This window comes from Tamandua tetradactyla, chromosome 6, assembly GCF_023851605.1.
Source record: "Tamandua tetradactyla isolate mTamTet1 chromosome 6, mTamTet1.pri, whole genome shotgun sequence".
NCBI classification, from domain to species: Eukaryota; Metazoa; Chordata; class Mammalia; order Pilosa; family Myrmecophagidae; genus Tamandua; species Tamandua tetradactyla.
Window position 1 is genome coordinate 162,678,194 of NC_135332.1, and position 24,498 is coordinate 162,702,691.

At 40.1% G+C, this 24,498-nt stretch overlaps 1 protein-coding gene across 1 annotated transcript in view; it reads right to left on the reverse strand.

The window, feature by feature from the left end:
• The window catches only part of SAMD12 (sterile alpha motif domain containing 12), a 433,476-nt gene that overhangs the window by 90,511 nt on the left and 318,467 nt on the right, over positions 1-24,498 (reverse strand). The gene's annotated exons all lie outside the window — the stretch shown is intronic.

Genomic DNA, 24,498 nt, shown 5'->3' on the forward strand with positions numbered 1-24,498 from the left:
CCTTTCCCTAGCAGGCTATGAACATCTAAAGTAGATCCAAGGGTGTCAACATCTGGATAGCCCAAAGAATACACCATAAAGATTGCACATGGGTCAGTCTTCATTGGTCATTGGCTATCCACTGCTGTTAAACCTTCACCATTGGAACATAACAATTTCTGTTAAAAACCAAGCTGGGGACATCCTGAATCAACCTCTTCTCAAGCCATGTGGGAAAGGGTTAGCTTTCGAATCACTTTAATTTAAAGGTCAGTGATAACAAATGTAAAGCTGAGTTGAGCAAGTTTTCTATTCTGAGGCTTCATGCATGATTTAAAAGACCAACATGGCATATAAAGTCAAGTGAAAGGAAGTGAAGGTGCATTGTTTTCATTATATGCAGCCATATGTATCTGTAAAGTGGCTCATAAGACTCTATCATACCCTGGGTGACAAAAGGTTCTAAATACTTCTTTGTGTAAGGCTTATCCCAACATACAACTTAGAGAACAAAGTATTAGCATGTGTTCCCAGTGGGTGTCTCTAGCTATTTTATTAAAATGAAATGGGTGTGTTTACATAATCTGGGCATTCAGGAAAAAATTATGTGATTCTATGTAATTCTCCCAAAAGAGTTGAAATTGAACAAAAACCAACCACACATCTGGGGCAAGGGTTGTTTCAGCCTCCAGTGCAAAAATGAAGACAAATTCCTAGTGGTCAAAAAGCTCAAAAATGTTCACCGCTGACAAGTTTTCTCCCCACTGGCAAGGAAAGGCTAACAACTGTTTTTCTGAAATTTAAATTACAATCAGATGGTATTACTTTTATTATTTTTAAGACCTTCTACTGATTGGACTATTAGTCGTTTATTACTAATTGAATATACATGAAAAGAAAAACACCCTAACACCTTCCCATGCTTTTAACTGAAATGGAAATCTCAATCAAGCTGGCGTGTGCCCTGATGCATTTTAATATTAGGCAATGATCATATGTTACTATTTCTTATTATCGATTGTGGTTAATTTCCTTTTTAATTTTTTTTAAACATAACATACAAACACAAACATTCTTACTATATGATCATTCCATTCTTGACATACAGACAATAACTCACAATATCATCACACAGTTGTATATTCATCACCACGATCACCTCTCAGAACATTTGCATCAATCCAGAAAAAGAACTAAAAAGAAAAAAGAAAAAAATTCGTACACACCATACCCTCTACCCCTACCCCTCACCAATCACCAGCATTTCAATCTACTAAATTTATTTTAACATTTATTCCCCCTATTATTTATTTATTTTCAATCCATATGTTTTACTCATCTGTTGATAAGGTAAATAAAAGGAGCATCAGACACAAGATTTTCACAATCACACAGTCACACCGCAAAAGTTATATCATTATACAATCATCTTCAAGAAACATGGCTATTGGAACACAGCTCTACATTTTCAGGCAGTTCTCTCCAGTCTATTACACCTTAACTAAAAAGGTGATATCTATATAACGCATAAGAATAACCTCCAGGATAACCTCTCGACTCTGTTTGGAATCTCTCAGCCATTGACACTTAAATTTGTCTTTTCATTCTCAACCCTTTTGGCCCAGAAGGTTTTCTCAATCCCTTGATGCTGAGTCCCAACTCATTCTAGGATTTCTATCCCACATTGCCAAGAAAGTCCACACCCCTGGGAGTCATGTCCCATGTAGACAAGGGGAGGGCAGTGAGTTTGCTTGTCTTGTTGACTGAGTGAGAGACGCCACATCTGAGCAATAAAAGAGGTTCTCTGGGGGGCAAATCTTAGGCCTAATTTTAAGTAGACTTAGTCTATCCTTTATGGGATTAAGTTTCACATGAACAAACCCCAAGATTGAGGGCTCAGCCTATTGCTTTGGTTGTCCCCACTGATTGTGAGACTATCAGGAACTCTCCACTTGGGGAAGTTGAATTTTTCCCCCTTTCGTGCCATTCCCCCAAGGGGACTTTGGAAATACTTTTTTATTCACTGTACAAATCACTCTGGGATTTACGAGGGCATCACTCTGAACAAACCCACAAAATCTCATGCCCTCCTCAAGGTTCCACGTACTTATGGTGTTAATTAAACTGTGATTGTGGTTAATTTTAATAACATATGGTTACATGAGAAGAAATGTAAACACTTTGTCTTTTAAACTTACTTACAATCACCCACTTCTGGTTCACACTGGGATTGTTCTTTCAACTACAACCAAGAAAAGAGCTCCAAGAGGCAGAACTGGAATGGTTAATTCATCCACCATTTTCTTGTTTTTACATTGTGGAGTGGAGGCATGGCCAGTGCTCTCATGGGTATCATGGAATCAGGAAGAAGTCTATTGTAGAGTTGCAATCTGGACATGTGTATTTTGCTGCACTGTTGCTGATTTTCACATAGCTCTTGCTTGCTGCCCATGTGTCTGAGATTTCAGTGTTTCTTTTTGGGACATCTCATGGGAGAGGAGCAGCCTGGTCTTGTGAGATTCCCTCAACCAAAGAGGCAGTTGATCCCCTCAGCACAAACACCACCACACTAAACCCATGGGCACACATGATTTATGTTGGCAAATTTTTGCTTGCAAATGATTCCTCTTCTAAAGGATATGACTGAGATTCAGAGTTGACCTTTGCAGTTTCTTTCCATTGGTCCAAGGCCATTTTGTCCTTTGGTGAGGGAAAAGGGGACACAATAAATGCCTGCAGGCTTTATTCTCCTGCCAGTGCCCAGATAAACAACAAAATCAGTAGTCATAACATTTTCTCTTGCTGAACAAGGAGTTCTAAAAGCAATCCCTTTTGTAAATGCTAGCACAACATCCTCATTCTTAGTCAAAATACACTTTTATTCCAGTTTTTAGGGTGTCACCAGCAAATGCTAAAACTTCCCTTAGTGCCATTTTGCAGCCAAGCAACTCGGGGAAGAATACGGTCATTCAAAGTACACTGAGCTTATCTTCAATCGGCCATTGCCCACTTTTTGCGACAAGGGCAGGGGCAAACTTGAGTGTAAGATAGACTCGAGGACAGAATTATCATCTTTGATACCTCCAGGGTTATCTTGTACCACAGCCCTTAATAGAAATACAGTAAAGGTGGCTTACATGCTGCTGATAATATTTAATGACCTGGAGGGGCTAGGATTCTGGACTATTAAACTTTGGAACAATAAAAAAAATTGTAGTTCAGCTTCCAAAAGCAAGCTCCAAGTAGCAACAAAAGGGAAAGAAAAGGCTTACGTGTTCTTCAGAAATGAGAAGCCAGTCTGAGCATAGCTTCCAGGGACCATATAAATGGTGACAGAGGTTATTTTCTCATTAGGCAACTGAGACTTATCTCAATTGTATTATTATATATGCATTATGCCCTGAGCACTTTGGTGCTCCTAGTAATTGCTGGCTATGTCAGGGATAGGTTTCTCCAGGCTTTCAGCCTATGTGGCAAAAGTACTATACATTCCAGGTCTCCAAGCAGACTTTGCAAGGCTGCTCTCCTTTGTTCTATGCTAATGACCACATCCTAATCATATTAGCAACATCATATATTTAATTGGATACTTTATATCACTAAAACTCGTAATAATGTATTATCTAAACTCAAATTCAGAAAGAGCTAGTGGTGCTTACCTGGCAAAATGTTCTCATCCCTCCTTGTCAAATGGGGGAACTGAGGCACAGATTTTCTTCAGGTAAGGAATTATGCCATTTTAAGAAGGTTCTTATTTTATTATGTTATTTTAAGAGTGCTTAGAGAACTTATTTCAGTTTCTCATTTCACAGATTAGGAAACTGAGGATGGGAAAGAAGGAGACTGTGAGGACCAGGAGCCCAGTGCTCCTTTATGGGAACCATTAGGGTGTCTAGTGGAAAAGAGGCCCCTTCCTTACAGTAAAGTTTTCCTGTGTTCCGTGGCTGGGGCAGGACCTGCTTCTATCTTGCTCACCATGGTATCGTCATTTCCTAGCATGGTGCCTACGCCGTGGTAGATACACAGCCATTATTTGGTGCATGGATAGATGTCTTTCATACATAGATGTCTTTCATAGATATTGGGCATTTTTAGGAACAGATCTACTGACATGTGGCACAAAGGGACAATCTCTGGGCAAGGTTTACAGAAGTGGATGCGTCATCTACATGACAGTCTTCCCTGTAAATGATGTGAAACATCTAGAAGTTGCTTGGAAACCTGCCCTGGGGTGGCAGTGGGGAAGAGTTCTGAATAACGCTTCTAGAAGGTAATGAGACAAGCCTGTTGTTGAGTGTTTAATAGGCTCGGACAGCGTAGGCTTAAGTGTAGACTACCTACTGAGGAAGATTCCAGGGATGATTAAAATCCTTCCCCCAATTTCAAAACCATTATTTCCTCTACCTGCCCCTAAAAACTGCTCATTATCCATTTCTCTCTGTTAAGGCTACAGTTCTTACCAGGGGATCTTTTCAAACCATATCTCCTGTATCACCATCTCACTATAAAAAGCCACTGTTACAGAGAAGAATTTGTTGAATCCTTCAGGTGTTTTGGACAGAAATGAGGTTGAAAGGCATTAATGATCTCTGTTTTTAAGGTAAGTTTTTGGAGAAGGGAGTAAGAAATTAAGGCTGAGCGACATAGGATGGTAATAGCTTAATTTGTCTCTGCTAAGTTTATCAGGTCCTTTCACATCCGTTTTCTTATCTAACCATCATGACCCTGTGGAGTAAAGTAAAAATGATTATTTTCTTTTTTCAGAGAGGAAATCAAGGTTTGGAGTGGCTAAGTCCCAAGCTCATGCTCAAGGTCAGACATCTGGGAGTAACTGAATTTAGGTCTGCTAATTCCAAGTCCATTATTCTTCCCGTTTTCCTAAAGATATGGAGCCCAAGGTAGGTAAAGGTCTTTGCTTCCTTTTATCTCTCCTCTATAGGCAAGTGCAGATTGTCTGCTGGGTTTGGAAAAATAAGAGAACATAATAGCTGCCTATTTCTTCTATGGTCCAAAGAACTTCTGATCCAAAGAAAGGGAAACCTATGTGTAAAACCTTTCAATCTCCTGCAACTTATCTTTTGCCTTTCAAACACACAATATTTTGCTCTAAAGTTCAGAAATTGTTGGAGTTGAAATTCCAGTTAACCTTGCAGTAAGTGCTGTAAGTACAGAGGAGTTTTATTCTTTAGGAAATGAGAATGAACTTCATGTTACTGGAGTTTGAAACTGGACAGGGATCAGGAATTAGATCTTTAAGTTGATACTACTCAGTTGTTCATGCTGGAAATAAAGGGATGAGGTACAGGTTTTTAAAGCAAATATGACTATTTTTATCATTCAGAATGTTTTCATTAGTTGTGGATCCCTGTAATATTTACATTTTATTTTTTATCAGCCAGATAGGTATGCTTTATTTTTTCTCTTTTTAAGCATATTGTTTACATCCACACTAGGTGTCAAGTAGAACAAGCTGGACAACTGTTCTTATGGATTATATATACACACGCACACATAATAAAATTTCCAATGAGCCTAGACATATAACAAACAAAATCTAGTTCTAAGAGTGACTGCATGTGGACTTTCACATTATCTCAAGATTTGGCTAGGACTCGTGGAGGAAAATATAAAGTTTTCCTTCCCTTACATTTTACTTTTAAAGGAAACATGCTCTCTTACCAAAAATAATGCTCTCCAGTCTCATTTAGATCTTATTCCTGAGATTCCTATTGTGTACATTCTATGGGCAAGATTTGAGAGGGCAAATATATAGCCAAAACGGTCCACTGTTTTCTGCCATGCCCATGAGAAACGCTGCTAATCCAATACAACTTTTTTTCCCACAGACTCTGCAAGTGACCTTGCAATCTTCCAATGATTAGCCATGAACAATCAGAATTGGTAGGAGAGAGAAGTTCATTGGCCATCTGCGGACTAGTCTGTGAGACAAGAGTAAGAACCACAAGCACTGAAGTCTGGGAAAGGAGGTTTTTCCTGGGCTTCAGGGATGAGCCTTCTGTAAAGAGGAAGTAATTTCTTTGGGTCTTAAACTATAGCTGTAGTTTACAAAGATGGAAGGAAGCAGAATAAGCGAACACCCCAAAGAGCAAATGTATGGGCAGAGGAGACTGAGGAGATGACCACTGAACAAACAGAAGGCTCATCTTGACATTGAATAGCTGGAATCTATTCTCATTAACTGGTAATTTTATTCAGAAACTTTCCCGATTACGGTATGCATCCATTCATAAATTCTATGCATGGAGGCACAATCTATAGATGCCTGTTGGCACTCTCAAGCAAAGTATACCACATTCTGGAAGGTGTGTGAGCTCATTTTCAATGAATAAAGATGACTCTGCGTCATAGCTTTCATGCCAATAAAATGGGTAAAATAAAGGTGACTCTAAAAGATGGCCAAATTGTCTTTCTACCAAGCTCATTACATGAAGCCTTTCCAAGTATACTCCTTTGGGTAATTTATGAGCAACCTGAACTATTACTTTTTACCCTCCATGATAATAAAATGAAGAAAGGTCCAGGTTTCTTGCAGTTCTTGAAGATAAATGAAACAATAGCCAATCTCTTTATCTTTTTTACAGTCTGGGTGTATACCTAGCTTGAGGCAGATCTGGCTGGTACGACCTCATAATTTCCCTTCAAGTAATGTGATTCCATAAAGTTTTCACACTGAGTTGAACAAGAATCAGCATATCCTGTATATCCTGTTTTAAACATCTGCACAATTAGATTGAGATGTGAGTGCTTCTGATTGCTTGATGTGTCCCTGGCCCTTCCAATCTTCATTCATGGAAAGTCTGTAATAGTCCTTCTACTCTTCCTACCAAGAAAAAGACGGAACAACAAGGAGGAGTGGGAAGGATGTTGTGAGATTTGTTAAATTCTCTTGTAATTGCCAGAGATGACACATGTAAACTCAGTATCATTGTTTTTAAGAAAATGAGCTATAGGAGGGTCTTGGAGAAGAAGTAGATAAAAATTCATCTGCTATTGGAAACTACAAGATACCATCATTATGAGGCAGACAAATGACCTGGCCAAAGTTCCCTCCAATTCCTACACGGGTATAGAAATCTGTGTTAGGCAGTATCATACCCGGTTATATCCAGGCATGCTCTTTCTGATTTTCTGTTTAATTTCTCTGCTCTTGGCCTTGTTTGTTCAGGAATGGTGACAGGAAAGAACTTGAAATACTAGTTTCACGAGTGGGCTTCTGGACTCCTAACTTTGAGGGTTTTGTAAATCCATTTGTCACATTGTCCAGTGGGCACTCATGAGGCTTTACTCAACCTTTCCTGGGAGATCTGATTGTCTTTGTTATAGTGATCACATCAACTTTGGGAAGGGGATACAGTTTTTATTTTTATTTTTTTAAAGAACTAGATAAACAGAAAAAGCCACCAGATGGCTTTGAGGTATCAGATGACACCTCAAAGGTTGTTTTCTGTGTGTGAAAATAAGATCTGAATGTCACCATTAAAAAATAAGGAGTCATCACTACTGTTCAAATCACTGTGGTGTCACCAGCCTTCCCTAAAAAAAAAAAAAATTTTTCCTGCCCCTCTCACCATCTCACGAAAAGGGACCCACCAATGTGCACACAGGCTTTGGAGAGAACAAGATTTTGTTTAGCCACCAGCCCTGCTGCCCCTTTCTAACTGTGTGACAATAGGCAATCTGTTTAAGCTCTCTGGGCCTTCGCTGTCTTGTTGGTAAACTGTCATCTCACAGAGTTGTTACAAAGATTAGGTGGGACAATGTATGTATGGACCTAGTTCAGTGGCCCATGGTGGGGTGAGAATAACTGGTAGCTGTGGTTGTTATCAAAGCCTGGCCCTGAGAGAATCACTGGTATATGGAAAGACATGGCGTGGCTGGTTGTGTAGGTTGGGGTCTGAGTCTGGTGGGTGGGGTAAGCATATATCAAAAAGATGTGTTGGCCTGTTTATCCCTGAGCATGGTTTGTTTCTGTTTCTCATCAATCCCTCTTGCTCCTTCTTCTGAAACCCATCCAACCTTCTTTTTCTTTCCAGCAACTTAAAAAACATAACAAAGGCCAACAGTTCTACTCCCTTAGCCTACTCAGTTGAAAGCATTTTCTTCTGTTATCCCTGAGGCAGTGAGTCATAAACTGGCAGGGTTCACCATGTTCCTTTTAACTGGGAAGCCCGGGAGGTGGGACCAGGAATCTGTGGGTGGGCAGGGGATTAATCAAATGAGGAAGGAAGAAAGTGGGAGAGCTAGCTGGATTTGGGTCTTTTGCTCCACTCCTAGGTACCGTAAGAATTGGGCTGACTCTGTTGCATCTACAGGAGTCTAAGGGAGGTTCAGATAAGTAAAGGTTAAGGATCCACGGTCTATACGCCTGCCACAGGATCTGCATTTAGAATCAAAATCTGGTTTTTCAGTGAGTATTCCATCTGAAACCACAACACTGTACCCGCCAGCATGAGTACAGATAGGAAGGTAGCCTGGTGTCGCACATCTGACAGCCCTGCACCGAAGCCATAGCTCTAGCACTTACCCTGTCCATGAGCCTAGGAGATTCCTCTCAACTGTAAAACTGAGTTGCTTTAAGGATTAAGATAACATATGCAAAGCACTTTGTGCCTGGAATATAAGAAACGATCAGAAAACTTAGTACCTATAACCAAGAAACTAAGGAAGCATATTCTTTAACAGCAAAATGAAAAAATGAGAAGAGAGCAAAGAGCTAAGGACAGTAAAAGGAAATAGTATTGATGAAAACTGTTGGGATGGTGCTGGGAGTTAGAGAGAAAATCCTGAATTTGATATTCATTAACTCTGCCTCCTGACAAAATCTCCTGATACTGCTAACCTGTATAACTCATGATATCAGTTTGTAACAGAGTAAAAAAAAAATGAGAAGAGTGGAAGAAAAGGGACATATATGAGGCACAGGTCTAGGAGTTTTTGCTGCTTTTAATTGATATTTTGATTTTTCTGCTGTGTGTTTCCATTTTGTTTGTTTTCTCTGCTGTCCTAGGGAAATATTATCAAATTGTAGACTTCAGTGAAATTGTAGCTGGGTAGGCTCTCAAGAGCTTGCTGGTTCATGGGGAGGTCCCTAAGACTAGGAAATGACATGGAAAACTTCTGATGCTCCAGATTGTCAAATTAAATCCCCTGTTCTTGATTTGAACCAGCTTGCCACTGGGAACAAGATTGATGGAGATACTATGGGCTTCCTGCCCTGAAGATTAAGCTGGGTCCTATGAGCAACAGTAAATTTGCCTATCACTAAAATAACAATGGAAATAATGATAATCCATGATAATAATATTAGCCGCTGATTATAACATTAGTTTCTGTGCTATAAACTTTATACTTATCTTTAATCCTTAAAAGCAATGAAATTTGGAAACTGAGAGACATTAAGATGCTGACAGTCATGCAGTTAATATTGAAGCAGAGCAAAACTATCTATTGTCAGGTCTGTGTGACAATATAATTTTTTTATGCTGTTACTCTGGACGACTGTCTGTGATGATCTTCAGAGAGTGAGATTTTATCAAAGTCATGAAAATTCTGATTTTGATTGCCTTGGACCCTCTTTCTCATCATTTTCTTTTTCCTTCTGGAATTGAAGCTTGCAACCATTGGGGACTAGGGCTCTAAGGGGATGACTGCAGATTTCTTGAAGATTATCATAAACTACAATTAGTTCACAATAATTAGCAGGAAACAATTTTTTTAAAGCATTCATTTACTTAAACTGATTTCAAATTTTTAAATGACTAGTATATAATTATAGCATAACAGAACTACTTAGTTAGAAACAATAACCTCAAAGATGAGAGCCCATTTAGAGTTTGCATCTGGGTTCTAATTACTTTGGAAACTACCAAAACATGTTATATGATTATTAAGAGCATCCAGAAGCAGCTTCAAGGGAAGTTGAACCAATCTTTATTTTTAACTTTTTAAAGCTCCATAACATGGGGAATAATAAATGATAAATAGCAGGGGTCCCAAATATACTCTGCAATGATTTCTTTCCTACTCTGTTGCCAGTTGAGGTCTCCCATGCCAGAAAAATGAAAAATAAAATCAAACATCTTCCTGGTCATTTTCAAAATGAGACTTAAAAAACCTAGACCAGCAAGGAACACTAAACATGGTATTGTTTTCTGTGCAATATATTAGCAAATCCTGGTAGTTTCAATTTGGTTTCATTACATCTCCAATATGTGCATGCATCAATTCATCATCTTCTTCCCCCTAGTTAAGATTTATGTGCTTTATTAATCACCTTATGACAGTCATCTCAGCAGTTTCATTTAGCGGACCAAACCAGTCAAGCCTCATCAGACTTCTGAGGATGTCACATGGCAAACTCTGGATTCCTGGTAACTTGAATTACTCTTACCAATATGAAATTTTTCAGGATGATACATCTTTGGGCAATCTAACAGATCACATCTGTCTCTCCTCTTTTCCTAATCGATAGGTTGAAAGAGAGACTTCTGCAAGATCATGCTAGCAACCCCCTGAAGCCACTTCAGGACAGAGGTTCCTTGGCAGCAGCAGCTCAGCGTGGCACAGTTGAACGTTCTGTTTTCCGAAGGCAATTTGAATGACAGGAGGGGCCTGAGCATCCTTCAGCAAGCCTAGGTTCTCCAGCAGCTTTGATAAACAGGAGCAACCTCCCAGGTATTCACTGCAAGCTCAGGTGGTCTAAAAATAGGATGCTGCTGGGTGGGAAGGTCCAGTCCAAGACCTGCTGGCTCTTAGCTTACAGGAATGCTAACAAGAACCAGGGGCTGCCAGGACCCTTTTTAGGCTGCTATTGCAGATTCTAATTTGTGGGAGTTTTTGTGTGTTATCAAGTTTCTGATGCCAACTTCACTGTTTCTAAAGTTCTCAAAGGACACAGTTCCTAACAGAATGTGGACTTAACTAATTTTCAAATACTATTTACAAAGTCCCCAAATGGCATGTAGGAGTTACTTGCCAGTTTACTTTGAGATACAGAGAATATAGAATTGGATTCTAAATGTAGATGTAATCAGAAAGCAGCAGCCTTACAAAATTGTTCACTTAACAGAGGTGTCTTCTGAGTTGCTTCAGGTCTTATCCATTTATACGACCAATAAGAGGAATTCAGCGGGGCAGGGGTGGCGGGCATTGCTCCCATTAAAGGACTCAAATAAGGAAGGCTGGATGACTTGTGAGCTCCCACAAAGGAACAACTAACTAGAAATGATGGCCCTTAAATAACAGCATGGCCCATGAGACCAATAATAGTAAATGACCAATTTGATATTAAGAAAATTTAATGAGAAATCCAGAGAAAAGGGTGGGTTATTAAAGTGTAATTTCTACAGTCTTCCAAATACAGTCTTACTTTCATAGTCTTGAATTTAGTGCCCCACAAGTTTATAAAGTGGCAGTGTGGTTCAGCAAAGGGAGTGTTAGACTAGAAATTGAGAACTGCATGCTAGCCTTGGTCTTGTACCAGCTTGTGCTGTCTAGGGCTGAGCTACTAAATACCCCCTGCAATAAAGGGGCTGGAATAGATAGTGGTCCCCAAGCGGTAGCATTCAAAGGTAGTAGTGGCTCTCCTTGCACCATTTGTGCTTCTCAGAAAAAAACCTAACAGGTTGTACATTTATCCATAATAAGATCACACAGGTTAATCAACATGTTGCATTTATTTGCTTTTTGTTTAAATTATAATCAACTCAACGAAGTTACACTAGTTATTTCATGCTAATCCAATACTCTAATTGGAGGATAATGTTTTTACTTAGTGGGAAATCAAGTTAATCACCACTTAATAAATGCAAATTGTAAAGAGAATCTTTCAAAAAGTAAAACTCAGGGAAAAGAAGTTTTAAATGGGAACTTCAGGGTGGCCAGTTTAAGAATAGGTTCACAAAAATCCTTTCTGGCTCAGGATTTCTATTGCCACAAATATGGAAATACAAAAAAAATGTTTAGTCCTTTTCCAGTGTCTTTCTAGTTGCAGCAAAGAATTGTTTATATTTACTGAACCCGTGGCTTCATGACTCCCTTCCCATTCAATTCTGTATATACTTGCAGAGAGAGCATTTTAACCAAATCTTACAATTCCCTTGGCTTATCCACTCATCGCTTCATTGGACTAATTATTTTAATAAGTAGCTTAGCTGAAATGCTGGCTCACATTTATATTTTAATTTAATTGTGCACAGTTCTCAGTACAGCGAAAATCTTGTAAGTCTTTCCTATTTGTGACAGTGTTTCCTTATCTGAGATAGGGACACTAGCAAATAAAGTGCTTCACTTTATCTACGGACATCCAACTTTTCTTTTTTTTCTGTAAGAATAACAAAGTGCAGAAAAGAATCCAAAGTCAGTGACTTTGGTTATCTAGATGCAGAGAAAAGAAAAAGAGTCCCCATCTAGGCTTGCGGGAGAGCCAAGATCTAAAGACTGAAACGAAAACGTTGGGTCTGACAGCACAGCCCAAGGCACTGGGGTATTCCATTCCATTTGTTCTCAGAGAAGTGGGGGAGGAATGGGGTTGGGTAGGTGGGAGGTGGGCGGGTGGTGGGTGGGAAGTCAGGGGGGTGGGGGGTGCAGTGGGGTTGGGTAGGTGGGAGGTGGGCGGGTGGGAAGTCAGGGGGTGGGTGGGGCAGTGGGGTTGGGTAGGTGGGAGGTGGGCGGGTGGTGGGTGGGAAGTCAGGGGGGTGGGGGGTGCAGTGGGGTTGGGTAGGTGGGAGGTGGGCGGGTGGGAAGTCAGGGGGTGGGTGGGGCAGTGGGGTTGGGTAGGTGGGAGGTGGGCGGGTGGGAAGTCAGGGGGTGGGTGGGGCAGTGGGGTTGGGTAGGTGGGAGGTGGGCGGGTGGGAAGTCAGGGGGTGGTGGGTGCAGTGGGGTTGGGTAGGTGGGAGGTGGGCGGGTGGTGGGTGGGAAGTCAGGGGGGTGGGGGGTGCAGTGGGGTTGGGTAGGTGGGAGGTGGGCGGGTGGTAGGTGGGAAGTCAGGGGGGTGGGGGGTGCAGTGGGGTTGGGTAGGTGGGAGGTGGGCGGGTGGGAAGTCAGGGGGTGGTGGGTGGGGCAGTGGCGGAAGAACAGGAAGTGGAAAGAAGAATGACATGGAAAATCACTTACAAATCACAGTCCCTGGGGAATGGAAAACAGAATTTCCCTTATGATCTAATTATTCTTTGGTTTTTAAAATAAAACCACAGCAGCCCAGTTTCCAGAGTCTGCCTGAGGTTTCAGGGCCTGATTTCTGTGGGTCCCCAGCTCTGAAAGGAAATATTTACTAACTTCCTGAAGTTTTCCTAGTATCATCTATTATTATCATTGGGTTCCCGGAAAAATCCTTGTCATTTTTGTAACACAGGATGAAAAAGTTAGCGGAACCTAAAAGATCTGTATGCATTGACATGTGTTTTTCTTTGAAACTGCTTAGGGCACCTTCAAAAGGTGGCATCAGGTCTAAAGAGAGCAGCTGACTCTGTGACAAGTTCTTAGGCACATAGCAAGCCTCCTAAGCATGCCCCTTCCTGGCTGTACAGGAATGAATATGCAGGCTCTTTCGTTTGTGCTCCTGTACATGGTCTATAAAAGAAGAAAAGTGCTACATGGTGACATTTGAGAAGCTGAATTCTATGACTTTCTATTCGCTGGAACATGCCAAAATCAGAGGATTTTGGTAAATCTAACAAAACACATTCTGGAATCCTTGGCTCAAAAGCAGTACTCAAAGAATCATAGAAGAAAACAGCACCCAAATATAGTTACCTCTACTGGGCACTGCCATTCAACTAAGCCAGACTTTAATCCCCGTTCTATGAAATAAATAACCCTGAAAATTGGATAATATTTCATTTTACTTAGGGAGCATCTGAGGCTCAGAGATACTGAGCCTCAATATCTTCTCCAGGGCCACAAGTGCTAACTGGCAGAGCCCGGGTGAATGTTTTCAGTTACCTGCATAAAGATTATGCAGGCTCACTCCCCTCATTTTCAAGACGAGAGCCTGAAATTCAGAGCTGTAAGATATTTGGACAAGGTAAGGCTAAGGATGTCTGTACAATTAACTTAGACGGTTTCTAGTAACTGAAAGGACTCTACGTGCCTGTTTGCTTCTTGTGGGCCAGGAAAATGTTTTGCTTACCTCAGTGGTGAGATAGACCAGGTATTTAATCCATATTTGCACGTGAAAAGAAAATGCATACTATTTACAGCAGTGAATATCCAGGTCAATTAATATTTGGCTTTGAAACACATGGGTTTTCTCAACAGAGCAGTTTTTTTAGGAAGTTACAAATTTAGGATATTACACCTTTACGATTACCATAGCTAGTTTGCCTTTTTTTTCTTCTGCAAACACTGGTGAAAACTGGAGCCAGATGTGTGTGGCTGGAAGCCAGCAGAAGATGTGAAATGCGCTGCAGGTTATACTACCAATGTGCAGTCATAATGTGATATTTCGCTATCCATGGGTCTCAAATCCCATTCCTCCAGGCACTACCATCCTCTCAGCAAACCAGGGTTCTCACAGGTGGCTGAGCGTTGGCAAGGAAAGGTGAAGGAGCAAGGAGGTTCCCGCACCAGGTCTGCAGAGCCGAGCAAGCTCCATCTGACCATTCTCACACTTGGTTGCATAGGCACTGGAGACACATCTCAGAGCTGATAAGCCCACACCAAAGTAAAGTTCAATACAACCTACTCCATTTAACAGAACTGTCCCCAGATTTGGTGTATCTTTGTTTTTTTTTTACCCCAATCAGAGGGCAGCCTGTTTTCATGTCAGACAGTTTTGACTGTTAGATTAGGTGTAGAAAATGCTGGCTCAGCAATTAGCTGACTTTCAGGGACATAGAGTCTGCCATGGGACACTGGAGAGAAAGGCTTGTCCTCCCAGACTGACAGCCTGGAATACAACTTTCTTGTTTGTGGAGTACAAATCTTTTCATTCCTACTCAAAAAGCTGTGGAGCCCGAGGGTAGCTTCTGACGCTCCCCCCTCCAGCTGAGCAGGTTGAAAAGACCGACAGCGGTTTAACAAACATTATAGCTTAGGCACACACCATCTTCAGCAACTGAACATAAAAGTAATTGTTTCACCAGTGGAGGAAGAGCTTTGCAGCTTTCTTCATTCGTAGAGCTGGGCGTGCTCTATCGTCCTGAAGCTTTCCGAAAGTTCCAGTAGGTACATGTCAGGAGGGCCCGTTCCCGAAAGGTTTTTTCCAATGCGACATACATTATCTATGAATAGGCTAGTATACAAAACCATATTTGTAAGAAGGACTGAGGGCTGTGATAAACAGGGACTTAACTTCTTACTAAAAGCAGGATGAAAAGGACAAAAATCTCCTTGTGGGTTATAGGTAGAGTGTAAACACTATTTTGTATCTATCGTCAATGATCAGAAAATAAAAAAAGAATCATATAGGCTACAAAAGGTGATGATGTATGCCTTCTTTCTCCTGCTATTTGCTCCCTAGGCATGTGGCTGCCTTCCTGGTACACGAATCTCATAAAAAGGAGTTTTTGCAACTGATAAGGCTCATCTAGTTAAGAAAGACTGGGATGTGTTCTATTTTGTTTTGTGTATCATTAACAGAATTGCCAGCAAAGCTAGGAGGGCAAGAACTTTATTATGTGATTATGTGAGAAAGAGGAAGAACTCAAGCTTTAGTTTGTAATGCTGGCATTTAGAAAGAAAAACACTAACATTTTTACTTGAAAATTGTGAAAACAGGATATACAAGTCAACTAGACACAAAAGGAATGGAACTCATCTAGGTCAATTTTTGGCATATTGATTCACTCAGAATTCACCATCAATTCGGTACAACACAACATGAAATACAAAGAGAATTGGATTCCTCTAATCGGCTGAATTATAAGGTCAGAGCTCTAAATTACTGTTTTATTGTTTGAGCAACAAATTATTGGTCAAAGGATATTTTTAATTTTATGTACTCATTTAATTACAGTATTTATACACTTTTCTAATAGCTATCACAAAAATGCTGTAATGCAAATACATGGTGCAATCCAATATGGATAGCTTTCATCCTTCTAAATCTTAGTGTTGCTTTGAAGCTCTGAAGTAACCAATATTCCACTTACTATTAGAAAATTAAACTGTCCAAACTGCACATTATAACCCCTGGATATCAATGGATATTAAACAGGTCCAGTTCTACATATGAAAGTATCAATTTAGTTTTGTATATCCACAGCAACTTTTATTAAATAAAAACCTTTAATTCACTAGGAGAGAAAATATATACAAATCCCTGTTCATAGAAGAATGCCTAGTAAGCACAGTGGCAAGCCCAGTTGTCATTTATTAAGCACTTAATAAGCAGTTCAAGCTGGGATGGGCACTTAGGGCATCCATTGAAATATAAGACAGAGTTTTGTCTCTCAATCAGCTCAAAATAGAGGTAATTGAGGGCAAGGCAGGGTAAAAGGAAATGACCATAACCAAGCACCCCCTATGAGCCATATGTTTACCTGGGTCTTACTCATATTTGTATGTTTACCTCTCACAATAACCTATCAGGTGATTGTCACTAAAATCCTGGAGCTGTAACTAAGCCCCTGGGACCTGGTATCTACTCCCCTCCTCGCACCCCATGGATCTTCTCTCCAGTTTCATTTCTCATGGTTCTTTCTCTCCTTCTCTGTGCTTCCCCATACTCATTTCTTTTCAGTTCCTTCAATGCACTGTGCCCTGATTTTCTGTCTTCAAATTCCTAATCAAAATGTTCTTTCTGCCTTCACAAGACAGCCTAAACATTCAGAAAAGGAAACCTTTTGGGAGTACGTGGAACAGATAGGGTCCCTCTATTGTATGCCAGTACTTTTCACAATTTGTAACTCCATATTTAGTTTGGATTATTTGCTCAATGTCATTCCATTAGACTGTAAATTCTCTGAGGGCATGGGCTGCTTCTGTTACAGTCCTCTCTCCAGCACCCAGCAAAGTGCAAAAATCGCATCGTAAGTGCTCAGCAAACATCAGTGGAGTGAATGATTGCATGCCATTTTGTACCTAATTAGAAAAGACTGAAAAAGAAAAAAGAAGTATCTGGTTTGTGGTGAAGCTGTTACAGAGAGCTAATACACTCTTTGGAGGGGGGTTAAATTGTTTTAAATTTTCAGAGAGGCAGTTTGTTCATATAGGTATATAATATATACTCTTTAAAATGTTCATATACTTTTATAAGTGCATACTTGTGCTTTGGGAAAAATTCAAATACTGTTTACAATGTAATATTTATTCTCAATCTTAATGATATATTAATATGGTCAATAGAAAAAGTCAAATGCATTGTTTTATAAAAGGAAACGGCATTTCTTTGCCCCATTTCTGCCCATTCCAGTGAAGTGCTTTTTACATGTAACCATTTTTAACCATTTTTTCTCTGTCTTGTAATTTTTATCTCAATTGTTCATACACTTTTACCAAGGAATTCACTTGCCATGAATCTATCCTAGAAGTTCTATCAGGCATGTGTACAGATATTTAGGTACAGGGATGTTCAATCAATTGTTTAAAATTATAAGAAAAGTGGAAGCAACATTTGTCTGAATTGTTTGAGTAAATGATGGTCTAAACATGCAAATAGCAGGCAGCCAGATATATTTAAATGGCACAGTAATAAATAACTATTTATTATATAAAAATATAATAAAATGTTGAGAGATTATCTTTGGATAGGAGCTGGTATTAAAGGTGACTTTTTTTCTTTGTGTACTCTTCCTCCATTTCAAAATTCTCTTTGATGAACATATACTTGCTATGAAGTATACTGAATATATGTCATATTCAGAAAATAGAATGCTGCTTTAAATGAAACTTCTATTTAATGTAATCTTTGGGCTTCAATTTCACATAAGGTAGTGGGGCATTAAGTGAGGAAGAGGCTGCCGTAAGAGCATGTTTCAATAAGGTATATTTGGGAAAAATCATTGCCATTTGTTCAACTATGTGTGTGTGTGGGACATGAATAGAGACAATGAAACAGCATCTGCGTACAGAAGGGAGAGGGTTTGACCAGAGTCTATTTTACTCATTTGGTATGATGTGGGAGGAGATCTGGAGAGATCTGACAATAAATGGGGTGTCAGAGCCAGGTGGATGCCAAGTGCCCAGCTAGGCAAGTGGTTGAATTCAGAAAGGCTGGTGGAAGCTGGGAGGTGGAGGGTGGGAGGTGGGAGGTGGGAAAGTGAGAGGTAGGGAAGGGGCCTGTGGACATCTAGGTGGGGTCCAGAGAAAGGGAGTGAGCCACAGAGTCAGCAAGAATGTAGTGTCAGCTGTAGGGTTAAGGCCCAGGTAGTGCCCACCATGCCATCTGCTCTCCTCCTCATGTGACCTAATGAGAGGTGTGGGTCACACCAGGCCCACTACCCTTACTCTGTACATGGTCAGAGACCTAAGAGGAAATTCTGCTCCAATCATGATGGGTCAGAAATGTGGGGATGGCCTCATTTTCAGAACAAGGTAGGGGGAAGAGAGGCAGAGCTGTGGGATAAGGGCCTTGGTCTCAGATGACATGACATGAGACAAAAGATGCATGGATAGAGTAATTTGAGCATAAAGGAGTCCAAAGAGTAGGGACTGGGAAAACTTCAAATGAAGTTGGAAAACCTCAAATGAAAATAAAAATGTTCTAACAATGAATTTAAGAGATGTTTTGAAGGATTCGCAAAAATTTCTTTGTGGCCTCTAAACATGTGGCTCTAGGCTGAGTACATACAAGCCAATACGAGCCAATTTAAATAGATTTTTTTTAGTTGGGGGGTAGATGGTAGATTGATTTAATTCCTCTCATATTCATGCAATTAGGAAAAGTTTCCTCAAAGTGAGGCATGGTTCATCTTGAGTCTTGTGTATTAGGGAAGATAGGGCAATTCTGTCCCCAAACCCCAGTACCTTGATATAATAAAGATTTATTTCTCTCTCATATAATAGTTTGTAAGTACAGCAGCTCCCCCTCATTGCCTGGACTCCCAGATTCAGGCACCTTCCATCTTGGGATGCTGCCATTGTCAACATGGGAGCCTCCAGAGTTGCCCAGGAAAGGGGAGAGAGTGGAGGATCCTGCAGGGAATCTTATGGCCGAGCTAGAAAGTGATGTGCACATTCCACTGACCAAAGCCCAGTCATTCAACCGAACTACCAGTGAGGCTGGCGAGTGCAGCCTTCCATGCACTCAGGAAGCGAAACAGGATAGCAGTGGTTCTCAATGTGTGGTCCTAAATCAGCAGCATCAGCATCGCTGGAGATCTTGTTAGCAATGAAAATTCACCGGCTCTACCGCAGACCCACTGAATCAGAAAGTCTGTGGCTGGTGCTCAGCAGTCAGTGTCTCAACAAGTCCTCCAGGTGATTCAGACACACTAACGTTCCAGGAACACAGCACAGATAATTATGGAGCCGGTCACTTCACACATCTTCTGTTAAGTTTTTAAATGTTGACAATGACAAATTACAGACAGGTGATGTATGTGCATAAAATTGTATTTGCCTTTGAGAGCTTATACACCAGGAATTAAACTTAGAGTTTCTACAGTGTGCAGACTAACCACCTTTGCATCTATTTTGAACTTAATACAATGCATTAAGATATTTATATGAACTGCATGCAATTTTGAGCATTCATTTACGGAGTCAAACAATTTTAGGCACCTGTAAGCATTTATTTACTTAATCAAAGGTTAAAGGTTTAAGGGTGTCTAACAATGGTTGGACCATTTACAGAAACTCAAACACGTCAAAGAAGAAAGGATAATAACAAATCAGAAGCAGAACAAAACAGACAATGACCTGTGACTAAAACCCAGGGACGAAAAAGAAACAACCACCTTAAAGGGGAAGAAAACGACGGGCATGTGAAGCGTGAAAATCCCCTTGATGGGGTGATCAGCAAGCTGTGAGCAATGTGGAGGAGCCCAAATGTCTGAAATGTGTTTCAGCTGTGGGCAGCAGCAACCGGGAACATGCAAAACAAAAACGTGAAAAGCTGTCATGATGGGTGAGGTTTTCTTGGCCCATTAAATCAAACAACTTCTGTATTTATAAAGCTCAGTTGGTGGGGGTGAGGGTAGGGGCAGGTGCTAAACCTAAGAGCAGCTTATCCATCCTATCCCCATAAATGGATCCCAGTGTGGAAGGACTGCAGATATTTAATCATGGACATCTATGAGATGCTTCAAAAGTGAAAGTACTGGACTCAATAAGTGTTGTACCATACAACAGTGAGATTGTTCTGCATAAATAAACTGCATTACCGTTTTGCTAATTATTTTTATGCTGGGCTAGAATGACATATCTCATGAACATAGGTATTTTATTTTTAACCAGTTTTTAAATTTTAAAATACAGGTTTGTGAACAAAAATGGTCCATACAGATGGATACAGAGTAAAAAGTAAACTCTTCGTTTCCACACTTCCCAGACATAACCACTGTCATTAGTTCCTTATCTTACCCCTCGAGAAATTTTCTACAGGTAGAATCTTTGGCCTGCATCTTAGGAACATCTCATTTAAAACATGTTATCTTAATAAACTGTTCACAAAGAAGGCAAAGGTAACACATGGAGGAAACTGAGAAAATTTTAAAAGTTCAGGCTCAGGCCAAGAATAAGCATAGAAATAGAAAAAAACTGGACTATGGTGAAACTTGTCACGATATATTCTAGCACCACATGTTTGAGGCTTCTTTTTTTTTTCCAGGGGTGGACAAAAAGGGCAAAGGACCAGAGGAAGGAAAATTAAACTTGTATATTATTCATGAAAGCCAGAGGAGGAGAACTTGGATGCCTTCCAGAGAAGAACAGGGAACCTCCTAAGCTGTTAACTCTTTTTGAATTTCTCAGGTCTCATCTTATAATGTGCTGGTGGCATCTTGAGTCTATAGTCACATTCATTTATTTCTTTTCTCATTAATTTTTTTGTGATATACTTATTGAATACCCACTGTGGGACATAACTTCTGATTTCAAAGAGCTTACAACAGAGCTGAAGATGAGATTAGCATACATGAAACATTTGGAGAACAGTAAGAGATGATAGATAATAAAGGGCTAAAATGAATATAATTAAATGCAGCCAGCAGGGTGCCATGAGCAACACTTAAATTTAGGCCACAATCCATGTTCCTGGTTCCAAGAAAAGAGTTCCTACAATTTCTTATTCACCACTGTAATACCAATAATGTAATTTAGCAAAGACTATATTTATATACTCAATAATGTAATTTAGCAAAGACTATATTTATATACTCAAAAGGGTAATCTGCTGCTCTCGAAATGTATATGTTTAAAACTACCTATTCAATCTTGGGGATAGGGAAGGTGGATTTGATTGTGTTTAGTGATTGATTCTTTAAATTAAAAACTTCTGGGGAAAGGATATCATAGGATTATAAAAACCAGAAAGAAGTCTGACAATTCAGCAAGGCAATCCCTTACATACAGGTGGGATGGAACCTCTGACCTATTACCCAGCCAAAAAGTTATGGTGAAATTCTCATATATCTTTTCTTCCTACATATATTGAATCAAAGTGCAACTAGGCATCTGGTGTTGGAGCATTATAAAGACATATGTGACACTCACTAATACGAAATTCCTGGAAGGAAACTAAGTTAATACATATGGCTTTAAATTTACAAATGAAGGCTCATCCATCATCAAAGACCCCGAGTGCTCACTGCCATGACATAAAAAAAGATCTTACGAGGGATATCCGTTTTCATTTGACTATCATCCCCCTTAGCATAGGCAAGTAAGAGAAGTACATGTGTGGATTTCCTAGACTTGATCTGGGACATGCAACCCATTTTGCAAGGGATTAAAGATGCCCCAAGGTCTCTTGGACAAGACTATGCCATGCCAATTTCATGTCAGGGACAAGTTATGTTGTGGAGTCTTCAAACGAATGATACTTATGCATTATGCCAAGGTCATAAACATTATTGGGGATCCTTAAAGAAAACTATATGCAAGAGATAAAATAGAAAACAGCTCTGGGACAGAATCCTGTGGTCATATCCCAAACACTATATGGTTTCCTTTTCCAGGAGAAAGAACATTCAGTCTATACTCCATCATCCCCTTTATCTGATTAAAGCAGACATTAACAAGATGGTTTGTTTTAGAATTTTATGGTTAACAAAAGAAAGAGAGGAAACAGAATACTCCCATGTCTTTGCTGTTGGCAATACCTTCTTGTGATCTCAAAAAAAAAGTTTCTTTCCCTTCTAATTCTGACCTTTTCCATTTGGCAGAAAACTTTTTTTTTCCCTGCCTGTGTTTCTAATGGAGCTTGAAATTAACATGGCTTTTTGTTTACCTCCTAATTTGTGTACCACCATCATCAATGTTGTCAGCATAGTTCTGGGAATAGGGTTTGTTTACTGCTTCTGTTGAGCCAGCAAATGGAGAAATGTGGAAAAGACTGTTCTCATCCTATTTCAATTTAGGTTCCCCTCCCCCCCTACGGAAATTGCCTTCCCTAAGCAGTCAATGACCTTCTGAGCTACAAACCCAACCACTATCTTCAAGGCTTATCCTCTATGACATTTCTAGGCTGATGATGATACAGTTGAGTAGATCCTGACCTCCTCCACTCCTTGTTGTGACATGGTACCCAGAAAATGCACCTTTCCCTGGCTATATCCATCCTTCAAAGGATCCTTCAGGGGCCCTCTGAGTTCTGTTCTTTTCTCCTAACTCCTTTGTGATGTTACCTATTTACAGGTCTACAGATGCTCACTATATGTAGATGATATCCAATTCTACACATATATCTGATTTTGTTTGCCTTTGCCTTTTCATTCTGTTATGCTTATGCTTCATGGCCATATCAAGTTTGGTTTGATAAAAGGGGAAATATTTCTTAGACAGAATGTGTTACTGAAAATTCCCAACAAAATCTTAGAAAAAATGTTTTTGTTTTGATTTTCAGGTCTTCATGGTCTTTTGATTCCAGTGTTTGGTCCATTACTTGGCTTCTATTGCTTTATTAACAACATTCACCTTCTCCATACAGGGTTATGCAATCAGTAAATGCATTTGGGAAGCAAATTTGCAAATATCTCAACTTCATCTCCATACAATATCTACCAAAGGTATCAATTATTAGTCATCTATCCAGGTCTACTATGTGGGTTTGGGTATTGTTCCAGACACTTGCTTGTTTGTTCATTCTTTACCCTTCTTTGCCTCTGTTTCCGTGCAACTAGAGGAAACTGTTCCATGGGACATCCCCTGCCCTCCACCTTCCAGGTGGTGTTAGCCAATGTGAAGGGCTGGAAGGAGGCTGAAGGGTCAAAGAAGGGAAAGGCCAGAATATTTCTTCCTCTATCACGTTACTTCTGGTGGCATCTTTGGCAGTGGCTATGTCTTTTCCTGACTTCCAGCTCTCATCAAAGTAGCCTACTGTGTCCCATGCTTTGTTAGGTAGCCCTGACTTCTAGGTTTTGCCTTCTCCTTTTTCTCTCCAGTCCTAAAGGAAGTAGAAGCATTCTGTTGTTACTGATCTCTGGGTTGTTTCATTTTCCAAGATATTCAGCTGTTCCATCACTTGTGTGGCCAATTCCCTTCATTAACTTTTCTCTTTTAAAAATGCATGGAGTGCTCCTTTTATCCAGGGTATGGACAGATGAGTAAGAAAAAACATGGACAAAAAATAAATAAATAACAAGGGGATAAGGGGCAAAATAAATTAGGTAGATCAAAATATTAGTGATCAATGAGAGGGAGGGGCAAGGGATATGGGATGTATAAGTTTTCTTTTTTTGGAGGCATAATGAAAATATTCTAAAAATGATCATGGTGATGAATACACAACTATGTGATGATATTGTGGGCCAGTGATTGTACACCATGTATGGACTCTATGTATGGGAAAACTTATCAATAAAAACATTTAAAAAAATGTGTGGAGTGGTTTCTGTGTTACTGATTGTAACGTGACTGATAACAGTTCTATTGGAATTTATGGCATTGACACCTAATAGTCCTCAATATCTCACTCACTTAATAGAATAGTTAGCTGTGATTGTTTCTTAGCCTCTCTTACAAATTGGAGTAGCCATCTGAATAAGTTATGGTCAAGGGGGTATAATCAGATGCATTGTATGGAAGATTTTAAACCTTTTTTAAAGTTAATCGTCCCATATTCTCGGCACCTCCTTCCCCTCTTTTCCTGGGTATGAAGCACAGATGTAACCACTGAGATCTATCTTGGTAAACATGGGCCATATTTCAGGAAGGGTAGAGCTAAAAGCTAGAAGGAGCCTTGTATTTTGAGAACTTTGTAGAGCAAAACTGCCATACCACCAAGGTCGGGGCCAAGATGGCGGCTTAGTAAGGTACGCGCGTCTTAGTTCCTCCTCCAGAGCAACTACTAGGTGACCAGAAACAGTGCAGAACAGCTCCCGGGGCCACGGCAGGGACCGGACACACAGCATACCCCAGTCTGGACTGGCTGGACCGGCTGCGAGACTCCACTGCGGT